This window comes from Meles meles, chromosome 15, assembly GCF_922984935.1.
Source record: "Meles meles chromosome 15, mMelMel3.1 paternal haplotype, whole genome shotgun sequence".
Classification (NCBI taxonomy): domain Eukaryota; kingdom Metazoa; phylum Chordata; class Mammalia; order Carnivora; family Mustelidae; genus Meles; species Meles meles.
Genome location: NC_060080.1, coordinates 18,147,052 through 18,152,416, shown reverse-complemented (window position 1 = coordinate 18,152,416; position 5,365 = coordinate 18,147,052). Strand labels below are relative to the sequence as shown.

The following is a 5,365-nucleotide window of genomic DNA, read 5'->3' as shown; positions in this document are numbered from 1 at the left end:
CTGGACAGAGACAGATAGTAACTATTTTAGGTATAGAGGGACAGGCATAGTCTCTGACTCCCTCTTCCCCCTCTCTCCTCTCCTTCTTCCTTCTCCTTCAACTAGTCTCTAAAAATGCAAAACCATTCTTAGTCCCCAAGCTGTATAAAATAGGTTTTAGGCTGGATTTGGATGTGGGCAATAGTTTGCCAAACTCTGCTAAAGATATACCATATGCATTCACAGAATCTATTCTTCAATTAATAATTTTACCACTTTGTGGACAATGCACGGACTTTACAACACCTTAATTCCATTTACCCAATTCCATTTTTCCTTTTATACTATTTTGGTCATGTATTTTACTTCTCTATGTATTTGAAATCCCACAAGACATTATTATTTTTACTGTTTTAAAGATTTGCTCTTCTGTGTATCATTTCTGGTGCTATTTCTTTTTGCATTTCTTTTCTTCCAAGTAGGATCATGTCATCAGAATAGCTTCCTTTAGTATTTCTTTTAATGTGTGTTTGTTGACAATACATTTTCTTATTTTTTATTTGCTTGAAATTTTTATTCATCTTCCTTTTTAAGGGTATTTCTGGTGGATATAGAATTTTAGATTGACAGTTACTTCTTTCTGCCCTCAGCCTTTTAGCTCTGTCATTCTATTGGCTTCTGGTTTCTATTGTTTTTGTAGAGTGGGTCTTATGATTGCTCCTATTGAATTTTTTTTCCTCCTCTGGCTATTTTAAGATTTTTATTTTTATCTTTAGTTTTTGACACTTTGGCATAATATGCCTTTGTATTCTTTTCTTTGATTTTATGTGTTTGAGTTTGTTGGTGCTACATGAATCTATATATTCCACTCTTTATCTCTTTGAATACAGATTCTGGTCCATTTCCACTCTTCTGGGATTCAAGTTCCACATATGTTGGTTCTTTTCACTGTGTCTCTTATGCTCTTTTCCCGTTTCTCTTTTTGTGTACGTATGTGTGTCTAATCTTTTTTCTTCTATTTCAATTTGATTATTTTTTTTACCAACATATTTTCCAGTTTACTAATCCTCTTTTCTGCTGTGTCTAATCTGCTGTTAAACCTATTACCTATTTATTCATCCTTAATTTTAGTTATGCTATTTCTCAGTCCTAGAATTTTTGTTTGCTTCTTTTAAAATAGATTCCAGGTTTCTATCCATCTGTTTGTTTGAACATATTAATCCTATGTTTATAGTCTTTGATAACTACAGTACCTAGTTCACCTATATGTTTTTCTATAGTTTCTCTGTCTCTCTTTTTTAAATTTGGTTTTGTTTCCTAGCATGCTGCATGTTTTGATTGAACACTGGATATTGGGAATGAAGAGTTATTGAGGCTCTGAATAATTTTGCCTTCCTTTGGAGAGGATTTTTTCCCCCTCTCTCCACACAGAATAGCAGAACACCTTGATCCTGTCAAGAATTGAGATATTTTGAAGTTGGATTTTAGGCTTCGTGAGGGTTGGTCTCTGCCTGGCTTGTTCCGTCTCTTAGGATATAATCCTTCATCTGTCTCAACAAAAACCCAGGTTATTTACTGAAACTGCTCCTCCTTGGTGGGCCCTGAACATCGGTATTTTTTCTCCTTAGCACTTGGAGACTGCTCATACTCTGACTGGTTTTTCAACCTTTTAGAAGCTGTTTACTGCTTAGTTTCTTGGCCGCTTGCCTATCATGTGGAAAGCTTAGGAATGAAAAAATTCCTTGAGGGGAAATCAAATGCAGAATGCCTGGCTTATTTCTATTTAGGCTCTTTCTCCAGGATAAGAGTTCCCTATGTTCTGGTTGCTTCGGTAGATTTGCACTTCAAATTTTGGCATCTCAGACCACCTAGGCTACTACCGTTCTAGACCAATGTTTCTCCTCTGTCTCATTGATACACCTTGAGAACTGGCAAATGCCTAGAAGGGAAAGCATGAAGGAAATTTAGGTTTTACTCACTGCCTTTCCCTTTTCTCCAGAATCTTGGCCTCTAAAGTCCTAGCTGCCTGTATTCTCTGATGACTTTTAACAGCTATTTTATGCAATGTATTTAGCTTTTACAGTTACTCTTGGCCGAAGTCTCCAGAGATTTATTTGTTGGTTTGTTTATTCATTTTTGAGTTTTGAGATTCATATTTTATTTACAAGTAAATGAAGAATGTCTCCTGTAAACACTAATTTGGGACAAGAAGAGCAATCTAAAGTAGGTGCTGGCTCCACAACACTGTGTGAAAGAAGGCTATGCCACTGTTCTTTTTGAGCAATGATTTTGCCATTACTAAGGGAAAAAAAAGATATGTGATTTCTTCATGTTGTGTGTGTGAAAGAATTCAAAATAAAAATGACTTTCCAAAACTCTGCAGTCCCTAGCCAAATGTGTGAAATGACCAGGATGTCACTTCCCTTCAGTGACAGCCCCTACTCTCCAAGAGCAATAGCCTCTGAGAAACTGACCTAAACTTCATCAACGGTGTCTGCTTGATGAATGGAGAGATCCCAAGCCTCCAGAGCTTGAACTTCCAGGTCTGCTGTTCCACCCTTTATTCTTCCAGGATTTCATCATCAGACACTTGCTGGTGGGGTGTGTCACTCTCCTTTCCAAGACTATATCTCCTAGAAGGACCACATTTTCTCCTCTGACCACAAAAATCTCTTGAGATATATCACTGTATTTTTTTGCTCACATGAATGGGCTCCACAGTCTGATGTAACACTAAATTAGCAAGCTGATCAATGCTTCTTATAAAATGGATAAGCATCCTTCCACCTTAAATCAGGACCAAGAGCTTCTTGTCGATGTCCTCGAGGAGGCTGGCAGGGCCGGACATAGAGTTCATTCTGGGCTGAGATAGGGCTGATGTATATAGATGTGGTGGGCCAGCATGCCCAACATCTCCTTCTTTTCACCATGGTTGTGCCTGGGTGGGACCCAGACAGAAACCTGGAACCTAGACCATGAACAGCATGCTGTCCCAGCTCTCAGCAGCTGGGGTCAGCTGGAAAATCCTCTAGAGATTTATTTTTAAAAAGTGGTTTCCAGGACATGTCCCAGGGCCAATTGCACATTTAGCTCTATCTCTTGAGTCTTTTTTTAAAAAAAATATGTTATTTATTTATTTGACAGACAGAGCTCACAAGTAGGCAGAGAGGCAGGCAGAGAGAGAGGAGGAAGCAGGCTCCCAGAGGAGCAGAGAGCCTGATATTGGGCTTGATCCCAGGACCCTGGGATCATGACCTGAGCCAAAGGCAGAGGCTTAACCCACTGAGCCACCCAGGCACCCCATCTCTTGAGTCTTTTTGAGACATCCCCAACCAAGGGCTGGCAAGGTCTTTCGGCTTCTTCAACATCTTCAAAAATAAATTAACTCTATTGAATATAGTTTGTAAGTATTAACTATTTTGCATTTTAAAAAAGATATTATTTATTTATTTATTTATTTAAGAAAGAGAGAGATTGAGAGGAGCAGAGGGAGACAGACCAGCAGACTTGTGCCTGAGTGTGGAGTCTGAGGTGGGCATGGAGCCTGAGTCAGGCTCGATCTCACAACCTGGGACCATGACCTGAGCTGAAATCAAGATCCAGACACTTAACCAACTGAGCCACCCAGGTACCCCAAAATATATTGTATTTTAAAATTGAGATTAATGTGCCATGTATGATCATTCTCAATCAGATCACTCAGTTTACCTCCAGACTGATTCTCTGTGGAATAATTAACTATACTTCACTTTATATGGTGAGGCATTCCATTCAAACTTACACACACACACACACACACACACACACACACACACACTCTCACTCACTATACATCATGCCTCCTTTGACCCTCTGAGAATCCTGACCTGAGGTGATATTCGGACTCTATTGTTATGTTGCAGTACGACCATGTGAAGCTTCTTTCAACCCCTTGCCCTCCATTACTTAATTTAGAATATGAGGTAGGAGCGGGGAGTGGGATGGGACCAGGCAAGTTCACAGGGTCCTTGCAGCTCTGGTGGTTGATCTGTCTTCCATGCTTTGGCTTGGAGAATCCTTTAACCATAGAGCTCACTCTCCTCTAAGTCATCTAGTCTCTTGGTTGAGGGGCCATTTTCTCTGGGCCTTAATGGACAAACTGGGGCCCTGGGTACTGGGCCTCTCAGGGAGCCACACCCTTGTGTGAATAACTGAATGAAAGAAAACATCCCATGTTATACCCAGCCCCCCAAATATGCATCACTCAACCATCTCAGCCAGGAATTCCACATCGAGAGGTAATTACTTCTCGGGCTTGTTCCAAATGTCTCCCTCTTGTTCTTCCTGAATCTGCCATCTTGTAAAAAATAAATAAAGACGATTAACCCCTCCTTTGCCCAGAGGTAGTTTTAATGTCTTCAGTGTAGGATTAGTCCCTGTGCTGCCCCAGAGCCTGTTTCCTCCCTCCCCTGCTCAGCTCTGTATGAGGGGAAGCTGACCTGTCGTGGCTGCTTTTCCAGGCTCCCCCAACAGAGGGCTCCTCTTGGGTTTGGTCAAAGAGAGGCCCAGGAGGAAGACTGAAGAAGGCAAGAAGAAGGGAGAAGCCAGCACATTTCTCTCCCTTTTCCTTTGCCTTGAGTTGATTGAGTCCTTGGCCGAGCCTGCAAGTCCCATGGCCCAGCTTCTCAGAAACTGACTTATTGTGGTTCTCAGTCTCTGCTGAGTGATCCCTGCCCCCAGCTCAGGTAACTCTGTGGCTCTTCTTCGTCCCTCCAGCTGAAGGATGGCAGTTGTCTCCTGTCGCACTCTTCTCTAGGGCACCTTACCATCGCCGTTGCCTTCCCAGCCTCCCCGTCACGCGGAGCACCACTCAGTGTTACGAAATACCCTGTGTACGAATACTTGGAGGGCTTGCTGTTTCTTGTTTACATCCCAACTAACTGAGTTGCTAAAAACCATACTTCAACCGTCTTTTCCCTTCCTGTGTGTATAATCTAGGCGCCACCGAAACACATTCGCCTTCATTTCTGTTAGCACCTCCTGAAGTAGACAGAATTCATTCGCTCTTTTATTCATTCAGTCAATATTTAGTGAAGCACGACTCATATCGCCTAGCCAAGTACTGTGCTAAGGGATGGAGCCCTGAACAAAACAGGCGATATTTCTGACCTTGTAGAGTTCACGGCTTTGTGGGCAAGCCTCGATTTCCTAAAACAAAGTGTGTTAAGAATGAGACACTATCATCACACACAGACTTAGGGGACAGAAAGAACTGGGTTTACCTCAGCCCTGCCACTTGCTTCAGGTTAGATAAACGCGGGCAAGCTGCTTTGCCTTCCTATGCCTCGGTTTCCTCTTCTTTGAAAGAGCACGTGGTGTCCAGTTCATGCCTATCCCAGTCTCTTTC

The 5,365-nt window shown here is 41.8% G+C and overlaps 1 pseudogene; it reads right to left on the bottom strand.

Annotated features, from left to right (window-relative positions):
* Positions 1-2,453: 2,453 nt before the first annotated feature.
* On the bottom strand, positions 2,454-2,836 carry LOC123925628 (annotated as a pseudogene).
* Positions 2,837-5,365: the final 2,529 nt, after the last annotated feature.